Raw genomic sequence first — 11186 nt, forward strand, 5'->3', positions numbered from 1 at the left:
ATGCATGCAGGCATGTTGGTGATGTTATGACTATCATCCCAGCATTCAGGAGACTGAGGCAGGAGGGTCAGAAATCTAAGATCATCCTGAGCTATAGTGAGTTTGAGGCCATCTTGGGAAACAAACAAATCTTTAGGTGCATCTCTTTCCACTGTGGGTGCAATTCAAGGAGATTACAATAGTGCGCCCTCTTGTGGCAAATGCAAGAAAGCATGCAAAGCTAGATGGACAGAAAATCTGCAGACCTAATTTAGAGCTGGATGCTTTGAATCCGTTTCAACAATAAACCCACTTTACTGGTACCAGTGGTCCAGGCATCCAGGTTGATGTATTCAGGGCTCTCTGGAGGAACAGAACCTAAAAATGAATCTAGGTAGATAAATAAATGGGATTTTTTAGAATAGTTTACAGGCTGTGGTCCAGCTAATCCAACAATGGCTGTCTAACAAGAGAACCAAGAATCCAGAAGTTGTTCAGTCCACAAGGTTGGATGTCTCTGCTGGTATTCAGTGTATACCACAGTTCTCAAGAAGTCGGTTCTAATGTCAGTGAAGGAATGAATTTGCTAGTGAGAGTGACGGCAAGCAGGCAAAGACAGCAAGCTTCCTGCTTCCACGTCCTTTATCCAGGCTGCCAGCAAAAGTGTGGCCAGCTTAAACGTGGATCTTCCCACCTCAAAAATCTGGATTAAAACTATATCTTCCCAGCTGGGCGGTGGTGCTGCACACCTTTAATCCCAGCACTCAGGAGGCAGAGGCAGGCAGATCTCTGAATTGAAGGCCAGCCTGGTCTACAGAGTGAGTTCCAGGAAGCCAGGGCTACACAGAGAAACCCCGTCTTGATAGACAAAAACAAAAACAAGCAAGCAAACAAAAAAAAGGTATATCTTCACATATTAAATGATTTAATTAAGAAAAACTTCCCTCATAGGTACACCCAGCCACTTGAGTTTTAGGTAATTCCAGATGTAGTCAAGTTGACAACCAAGAATTGGCATCATATAGGTCGAAGGGGAATCTCCAGAGAGATCATCTTAGCGATTCAGTAAGAAGTGGTGGCCAGGTGTAGGCAAGGTGATGCAGCTTGAGCTGACCCAGGAGGGCTGCTTCACATTGAATGACTGTGGAATCCTCTGTCCCTGGTACTTAGTGATGGAAAGAAAGAACTTACTCCTGAAAGCCATACATATGCACATGTACCATGCATATGTGCTTGAAAGCAATCACACGTGTGGAAACACAAATAACACAATAAAGTCTTGTGTTTTGTTTTGTTTTGAGAGAGGGTTTCACTGTGTAGCCCAGACTGTCCTGGAACTCAAAGGTTCATATCTGCTTCTGCTCGGGTGCTGGGATTGAAAGTACCCATTTCTGTCCTGCTTTCATTATTTTAAGAGCGCTGAGAAAGAAAGTGGTATTACATCACACAGTGAAAAGGGGGTCAACGGATGCCTGGGGGTGGGGTCAGTGTTTACTCTGACATTCCCAGCCAATGGGCTGTGGAGAAAAGAATGAAAGGGACAGAACTGGGGCTGAGGGAGTTGTTCCATACAGGCCAATAGAGAAAGTGCCCACTAAGTCCATGCTTGCCAGATAAAGTGCTAAGTGTGCCTGGATACCAGGAGGAGCACTCCGGGCACTGGGGTATCTTTAATAACCCCTTGCGATAGGATCATGCAAACAGGTTCAAGGAACTGGAAGCGAGCTAAAACAGAGAAAGTGGAGACTGACAGGGTCAGAAGAAATGGGGCTGGGGGTCCCAGCTGTAAGGAAGTCCTGCAGGCTTCAGAGCAGGGGTGCTAAGGCTTGTTTGGAAAGAGTAATTCTGGCTGGTGTGTGAGCAATCAAGTGTAAGAGATTAGGGTGGACTTGGCTCTCCCAGGGTGCTGATACAATAGAAGCAACAGGTGTATTTGACCAGTGTTATTGGAGATCTCTCTCCCGCCCATCAGTTCCAGAATAACCACTTTGAGGCTTAATATTAATCACAAAGTGGTGGATGGCTCAGGCTTCTTACTGGTTAGCTCTACATATTTAAATTAAGCCATCTTTAGTAATCTGTGTATTGCCACGTGCCCTGTGGCTTATGTGCCCTGCCTCCCACTCCACCTTCTTTCCCCCTCTGTTTGGATTTCCCACCTAGCTATATTCTTCCCTGCCATAGGCCAAAGTAGCTTTTTTATTAACCAATGTTGCAAAAGAACTTTGGGTGATTGTCTAGGCAGCAAGATTTCGCTGTCATTACTAGTACTTTGGAAGGTGCTTACAATGCACTTCCTGTTTCCTTAGGAAATATTGTATCCTTCTAAGGTCTTTGATGGAGTTGAACAATAGATAGCTATATTAATTTGTGATGGTTCATTATTAGTCTGTAAAGAATGTATCATCTCTATAAGTGCCTCATTCTTGGCTCTATAAGTGGCTCATTCTTGTTATTAAACCATTTTTAAGATATAATATGAAAGATAAAGCTACTTCCCAATATCAAATAAATGGATGCATCAGAAAAACCATATCAGCCTTGCAGAATACCATCCATTGCATAAGCATAAAGGTTATTAAATTCCAGGATGGTGATATTGTCTGCAATTATATAACTTTCAAATTTATTGATTTTATTTATTAATTAAATGAACTTACCTCCATTAGGAATTTCAGCAAATTGTTGTAGGTGTAGTAATCTTTGTTGACCAGTAGGTGTCATGGTTGTGGGTGCCTTGTAAAGAGGGAGAGTGTGAACAGCCCTGCTTGGTTCTGTGTGGCCACCTGCTTAAATACTGACAAATGTGCTTGAGAAGTTAAGAGCTCTTAAATCAATTTCATACACAGAGAGAGTCTTTTGGTGGCCAGAATATCAAGGAACCCAGAACTCGTGAGCCGGGAACACAAATTGGAAGCTGGGAATACAAATCTGAAGCTGCACAAGTCACCATATGGCAGGAAAAGTGGCAGGGAGGGGGGAGCTTGCATGAGCCCAGGAAATTGCCAAGTCACCAGGTGGTGGGTCCATTAAAGAGGTAGCTCCACTGTGGCAGGTATTTGGCAAAAAACTGCTTACTAGGTGAAGTCAAGGCAGGTGAGTGGGGGTGGGAGACCATCGGCAGCAGACCTTTTGAGCTGGTCCCAGAAGGCATGGAGTCAGGATCCACATGGGCACCAGATGAACATGATAAAAAAGTCCCACACTAGTTCATAATTGAGTATAATAAAGGGTTCTTTATTTCAGGATATACTCATAGATCAAGAGTCCTTTGCACAAGGGAGGCACAGGAATGGAATCCAGTAGCTGAAAGAGAGGGAGAGTGAGTGACTAGGCAAGCTTTACACCTGCATTTATAGTAAAAGAGACCACACCCAAGTGGACTGGTATCTTAAAGGCTATTGGCTGAAGGAATTCCCAGGCATACCAACTCTCTTCCCAACACTAAAATTAACATAGTTTGGTTTGAACATCCCATGTTCTGACACATCTGGAGAGCTCTACTTGCCTGTTGTGCATAACCTTCAGGCTTGGGTCAAGATGCACATCCTGTATGCCAGCCCAGCTCTTCTGTGTAATCCCACATCTCTGGAGTGTCCTGCAGAAGTTGTCAGCAGCTCTACTGGTCAGAGAATCTCTTCTCTGTAGGAGTTCTTACTGCTCGTAAAAACCTTAGGCAAAAAACAAACAAACAAAACAAAAACCACAAAACAAAAAAATTCCTGTTGAATCTTGTATGTTTTAGGAACTTCCTGAAACTTGTGAGCTGTTTAGTTCCTGGTTCGTAAGTTTGTTTACTTTGGAAGTCTTATCAAGCTTCTCTCCAGGGTGTTTCAATTTACAGGAAACTGTTATACATTAGTGTCTAAGTCTTGAACTCTGCACTTTTTTCCTATTAGATCTAGCTTAATTGGGGGAACTTTCCACTGGGTTTTATACTACACTTGCTTAGCTATTAATTTCAAAAACCCATTCTGTCAATATCTTTCTTTATTAAACTTGTCATTTATTATCTGAGCTGTTTTCTTTAATTCATTCAACTATTTTAAAGTTTTTACTTGTACTTTATTAATCTTTAAATTTTTTTTAAAGTGTGTGTACACCCACAGAGGCAAGAATACTATGTTAGAATGCTGGAGAAGGAGTTATGGGTGGTTGTATGCTACCAGATGTGAATGGTGAAACCTAACTTTGTCCTCTGAAAGAGCTACAAGTGTTCTTCACTACCGAGTCATCTCTTCAGTCCTTTTGTTGATCTTTTTTAAAAGTAATTTTAAAGCAATTCTTCATCTCGCATTTCATCCACTTCAGTACCTTTGGAATGAGTAATTAGGTAATTATGAACTTTTGACTAGCCATTTTGCGTTACACTGTAGACAGAGACTACTTTTTCATGTCCCGGACATCCAGACCCGGATAATCACACAGAAACTATATTAATTACAACACGGTCTGGCCAGTAGTTAGGGCATAGTTCTAGCTAGCCCTTACATCTTGAATCAACCTATTTTTATTAGTTTATGTATTGCCATATGACCATAGCCTCACCTCATTTTCTACATGTCTTATTTCCTTGGTATAACATCTGCTTGACTCTGCCTACTCTCTCTCTCTCTCTCTCTCTCTCTCTCTCTCTCTCTCTCTCTATATATATATATATATATATATATATATATATATATATATATGTTCAGATCATCTGCCTGGGTTTACTCTGCTAAGTCATTGGCCAAAATAGTTTTATTCACTAACCAATAAAAGCAACACACATGCAGAAGGACATCCCACATCATCTCCCCTTTCCTGTTTAATTAAAAAGAAAGGTTTTAACTTTAACATAGTAAAATTACATATACAAAAAAGTTATCAGGCAAGAATTATAGTTATAATATTTAGTGCTTTTCATTTGGAAAATTAAGGAAAACATTATCCATTGTATCTTTGTGAGTCTAAAGTTTTATATCTAATTTCTCTTTTATCATAACTAAGAAAAACTATAATTATAATTCTCTAGTTTTCAACTCCATCAAAGAACCCAGAAGGATACACTATTACTTAAGTAAACAGGAAGTTCATTTTAAGTACCTTCCAAAGTACTAGAAATGACAGAGACATTTTGTTGCCTGGATAGCCACCCAAAGTTCTTTTGTAATGTTGGAGCACCCATCTTCAGCCTACAGACCCATAATATCTGTCAAACCTTTCCATGAATCAGGAAATTTGAAGATCTGTTCTGCCTTGTACTGGCAAAGTTTGTCAGTTGCTTTTTTTCTGTGTCCTGCACAATGTTTGGCAGTTTCTTTTGTGAAGCAGGAACCCTTTAGGGACCATCTTGTCTTTTGGAAGTTCAGCAGTCACTTTCTGTTGGTCCTGAATGCCCATTTCATACAACATATCATCAAGCAGTCCAGGAAAGGTCAGTTTCTTGCCCAAATGGCTAGCCTTGTCACATTGAAGGCAAATTTCATAATAACTTTCTTCATTGCCCATAAACCTCTCTGAAGTAATTGGTGCTGCCAGAAGCAGACATGTCTCACTGTTGAGAAAAGTCTAAGTTCTTAAAACATTTTAAATGCCATATTCTATAGGTCTTTGAAAGGTTTGAAGAATACCTATACATCTGAAATATATCTCTATACATTTAGAAAACCCAACCAACATGACTACAGTTTGACTTTATAGATTACTATCCATCACCATAATTTTAATTATTACACTTTAAATGTTTACATATCAACATATCTTGAACAATAGTAGAAATATATATTATATATACATGGTGTAACAAAACCAACCTTAAATTTATATCAATATTAATTTAAAATATTTATCTCCATATCATATCTTCCCATTTCTTTGTTTTTATTTTAGAAATTGACTGTGACCACCAACCATCTATAACCTACCCATTTATAAACAACCATCTATAACCTACCCATTTATAAACAACCATCTATAACCTACCCATTTATAAACATTCATCTATAACCTACCCATTTATAAACAATCATTTTGGGAATTTGGGCATGATTTTTTTTAAACTGCTTCCTGCTGATGTTAGACAAAATACTTTTAGAGTTCATGGAGACCTTTTAGGGAGTCTCGTTCTATCAAACCATATTAGCTGGTAAGGAATCCACAGCTTTCTATCCTCTATGGAAACAAAAGCAGAACCCTTTCTCCAAAGTAGCATGTCCTTAGATTTAAATTTGGAAGTCAAGATACCTTTAAAATGATATGTACAGCTTATCAGCCTGTACAATGAAATGTCTCTCTGTAGTTAGCACATTCACAGTCAAAAACTTCTAAGAAAACACAATAATAATATCCTTGATAGAATTTTTGGAGTCACTTATGTAAACTATCATATCATCAGCAAATAGTGAAAGTTTGACTTCTTCTTTACCAATTTGTATCCCCCTAATATCCTTTTGTTGTCTTATTGTTCAAGCTAGAACCTCAAGTACTATGTTGAATAGATATGGAGAGACTGGACAACCTTGTCTTGTTCCTAATTTCAGTGGGATTGCTTTGAGCTTTTCTCCATTAAGTTTGATGTTGGCTTTTGGTTTGCTGTATATTGCCTTTATTATGTTTAGGCATGTTTCTTGTATCCCTACTCTCTCCAAGGCCTTTATCATGAAGCATGTTGTATTTTGTCAAAGGCTTTTTCAGCATCCAATGAGATGATCAGGTGTTTTTTTTTTTCCAGTTTGTTTGTGAGGTAGATTACATTGATAGATTTTCTTATGTTGAGCCATCCCCACATCTCTGGGATGAAGCCGACTTGATAATGGTGGATGATGGTTCTGATGTGTTCTTGGATTCAGTTTGTCCATGGGACAGGCCTAATCCTGCAGAGATCACTGGCTCAGAGTTTGCTGGCTCAGCTTGGTCCTGAGGAGGTCGCTGGCTTGGGTCTGCTCCTGTGGAGGTCACTGACTTGGGCCCAATCCTGCAGTGGTCACTGGCTCAGGCCTGTTCCCTCAGAGGTTGCTCCCTAATACCTGCTCTTGTGGAGGTCACTAACTTGGGCCTGCTCAGGCAGAGGTTACTGGCTTGGGCCTGTCCCGCAGAGCTTCCTGGCCTGGGCCTGGTCCCACTGATTTCCCTGGCCTGGGCCTGGTCCCGCAGAGGTCGCTGGCTCTTCTCTTTTTTCTAAACAGCTATATTGATGTTCATCAATATTATTCATTTTTTATCAAATAATCTCATTGAGCCTCATTGTTTTTCTCAGTTCTGTTGATTTTTGATATGCTAGCTATATTCATATCAATCTCCTCAGTCTCATTTACATAATTTTATTTTGAACTGGAATAACCCCATGAACCTATTGAATTTTGGAGTGCTATTTTTCACCTGCATCTTCATCTCTGTCCAGTGGTTGCTATGGAACTTCCAGGTTGAAGTAGTAAGATTGCTATACTAAAGGCAGAAGAGGAGAGACTAACTTTTCACCTCTGTATCGTCCAGTAAGCATTAGGGATGGGAAGCCCTCCACATCAGCATGGTCTCTGGTTCTGTCCTATAACTCCACCTTGCTTTAAGGCCTCTGGAGCTCCTCTCGTCAGTCAGAGGCAGAGAGGCAGGAGGATGTTAAGAGCCAGGACTGACAGTCAAGGTCCCTCACTTCCACTCATCATCTACTTCACTGAGGAGAGCCCCACCCATCCCATAGCCTCTCCTAAATGCAGGGATGTGTAGCTCATGTGGTGCTGAAGAAGAAAGGCCACCAAGTTGCTTACCAACCCTGTAGTTTTAGTGCTACTCTGAGCCTGAGGTAATGCTGACTGAGCAGCTTGCAGAATGCTAAGAATCTAGATTGGCCACAATGGTTTCTCTCAAGGTCCCTTTTCTGATTTGAACTTATATATCCACCAAATTACATTGCTCCTCACCAGCCACCCTACCGAATTGTATGTTCCACAGGTCTAGTTTTTGCCCCAGTGTCCTGACTGCAGCCAGTTTCTCCATTGGCCTGACATTTTCCTGGAACATTACTAAACCTGTCTCAGACCTTTATATCTTAGCAATCTTTGTCAGTTTCCAGATACCTCCCATATTGCCTGGAGGCCTGCGTCAAACCAGCTGAGCCCACACCTTCTTCCAGGACCATAATGGCGCTTCCCAGTACCTTGGAAACATCGAGTGGACATCCTGGTTGCTATAGCCTGCCTCCCAGAGTCCTTATATTAATACTGGCAATGCAAAGCCAATCTTCTTCTGTACCATCCTTGGACTTTGTAATCTCAACCTCAGGCCCCCTCTTATACTTTCAAGTGTTTTATGGACAATATTATGAAAAAAACCCAATATATCAGTTTCATTTAAAATGATTTTGTGATGAATGTTTCCAAGCTTCTTTGTGACTCAGAATTTCTTTATATACTTCTTTAAGCTAGAAAGTGTTTTTTTTCCCTTTCTTGCGTATGCATGTGTGCATGCTTGTGTGTAGGTGCACAGTTTAAGCACGTGCTCATGTGTGGGGAGCCAGAAGATGACCTGAGGTTCCTCGGATCTAGCCATCTTTTCCTTTTCCTGGAGACAGGGTCCTTCATTGGCTTGGAGCCCACCTGGTATGCTAGACTGCCTGGCCAATGGGGCACCAGGGACTTGCCCTTCCCTGCCCCTCAGTGCTGGGATCACAAACGTGAGTCCATGTGGATTTGGGCTCCAAACTCAGGTTCTCACACACATAAGGGAAGCACTTGACAGACTAAGTTTTTTCCTGAACCCTAAAACTGTTTTCTAAAAATGAGTAATGTATGACTGGAGACAGAGCTCACTGGAGAAAGGCATATAGTGCCGCGCCAGGCAAACATCTCAGATTTTGAAAGAATAATAGGTGATTTACATCATTTTTATTGAAGCGCTTTTAATAAGAGGTGTGCTCACTGGTCACACCCATTTGTTCCTTAGAGACCGGGTTTATTTATTGATTAACTAATTAAGATCATCACGCTGGGATTAAGCCCGGAGTCTTGCCCATGGTAAGACAAGCACTCTACTGCTGCACGTACCTACAGCTGTTCGCTTCTTCTTTCTTCTCTTTTAAAAACTATTACCTTACAATTTCTTATCTGAACAAAACGTGCTTGCCTTGATAATATGTTATTCTGCGTTACTCTGACGGTCAGTTGATGTATAAAAGGACATGCCTCATATATCTTTTTGCTAACCATCATGGATTCTGCTTTCAGGCGGTTTTTAATCAGACTGTCTAAATGTGCTTATTGATCTAAGGGCATGATAACTGAGCTCAGTTCAACGTTTTGAAAAAGCAACCTCCGTCTCATGCACCATTCATGAGCCTCTACGTCATTGCTGGCCACGTGATGTTTTGCTAGCATCATTGTTCCCAGATGCACACATTAGCAATATTTCTGCTTTGCTCTCCATGGCAGAGGTAGCAGATGCCTTTCCTTGATATCTCTGTCTTCTCTATGAAATCGCCAGTTCAGTTCCAGTTGACACACGTGAATGCGATGAGGAGAAAACAAGAAACCCCCTGATGTGAGCATTTCCTACCAAACAAAGCATGTCTGGATGTTCGGCCAGAAACCACAGGAGTGCTCCCTGTTCTCAGTCTAGAAAGGCTCTGTTAGTGGTTGTGGGCTGCCTCCCTTAAGTAAGTGGAAGAGGTTAGCTCATCCGACTTTCCCGTCATATTGATCTCTCTCTCCCGAGAGGAGCTGTGTTGTTGATGTTCATGGTTGTTATTCTTCAGACGGGGAGCCTGTCAGAGGAAAGAAAGGGTGAATGAAAATGAGACCCTAGTGAGTGGATAACCAATGACTGCCCGCATGGGGCTGATAAGCCGTATGAAGCACACATCTTTGTTCTCAGCCAAAGTGCTTCATTTCTAATGGAGATTACGGTAAGGAGAAGCTGAAGTTGTGTAAAGGGAAATGGTGTCTCAGGAGTCTCTGTAGCCGCTTAGCCATAAGCTAATACAGTGTCCAGCGCTTCATGGTGAACAGCAAGACTGAACTGCCTTTTCACAGATGCCACTCATGTGCAGTCCAAACAGGTCAATCACTAGCAAGTTTCGGATGATCTCAGAACACTCTGCAAGAGTCAGAACAAACTCGGAGGTAAAGGCTCACAGACCTGAGATGGGACAAACCATCTTACAGAGATGGAACTTAATCCAGCAGAGGAATGAAAACAGGCAAATGCATATTCATTTCTATCAAATTAATCATTTGTACACAACGAAGCAAAAGTTTACAAGCCAAGGAATTCATATTATCTTTAATTCCTGCTTCAGTAAAGTGGTATATCCTTAAGAGAGTTGGAGAAAAAAATCAGGGAAAGTTTCTTTTTCTTCCTCTTCTTCTTCTTTTTAATATAAAACAAACAAACAACAAAATCCACTTTCTTTGTTGCTAGGAACTGTGGCTAAGTTCAACACCACAGGTTCTGTGGACAAGCAAAACAATCCTGCAGTAAACACACTAAGAGTCTATTCATCTCTCATAAATGCGTATGTCTAACTCTCATTAATATTAATGGAGTTACATACAGGCATTGAGGCGATAATAGACCCCTATTAAAATCCATTTGTATTCATGAGCTATTTTTTAAAAGGTTGCTCTTCAGTCACTTTTTTTGAGAAACGTGAGTGAGCTTCTTAACTGCAAAGATGTTTCAGATGGAGCTGCCTAAATGTGTAAGAACCCAATTAAAGTTTATTTGCGAGGGATTTCCATGAGAACCTTGACAGTAGATTGACATGGTTCTCCCCGCCACAATCACCTTCACAGGCTCTGTTAATTTCTATTAACTAGAAAGCATCACATGAGTCCAGTTTCTTGCTTCTCTTAGTCTTTGTGTTCTGGACTTGACAGATTGTCAGCTGTCAATCTGTCCACATCTACATCCATCAACTGAGCGTTTCCATCTGGAGAACACGCCAAGCCAGTCTCTGTGGCATTGCCTTTTAGACTGCGCATCTCAGGCCTCTCACAACCAGGGAGGCCTTAGAATATCCTAGACTGAGAGCCTGTGAGAAATACTCTGTTCAGGACATAAACACTCTGTTTGTTCAAGAACTTACTCTGATCTACTGAGTGCTGATTCCTGAGATGGAGTGATGATGAAGGAGAGGGTGATGGGAAAAGAAAGTCAGTGGAACAGAACCCCCCTCCCCCATTTTGTGCTTTGTCTGAGGAGGAGGCAAGGGGAAAGTGCAGGGGGATGAATGG

The sequence above is a fragment of the Microtus pennsylvanicus genome, chromosome 10, assembly GCF_037038515.1.
Source record: "Microtus pennsylvanicus isolate mMicPen1 chromosome 10, mMicPen1.hap1, whole genome shotgun sequence".
Lineage (NCBI taxonomy): Eukaryota > Metazoa > Chordata > Mammalia > Rodentia > Cricetidae > Microtus > Microtus pennsylvanicus.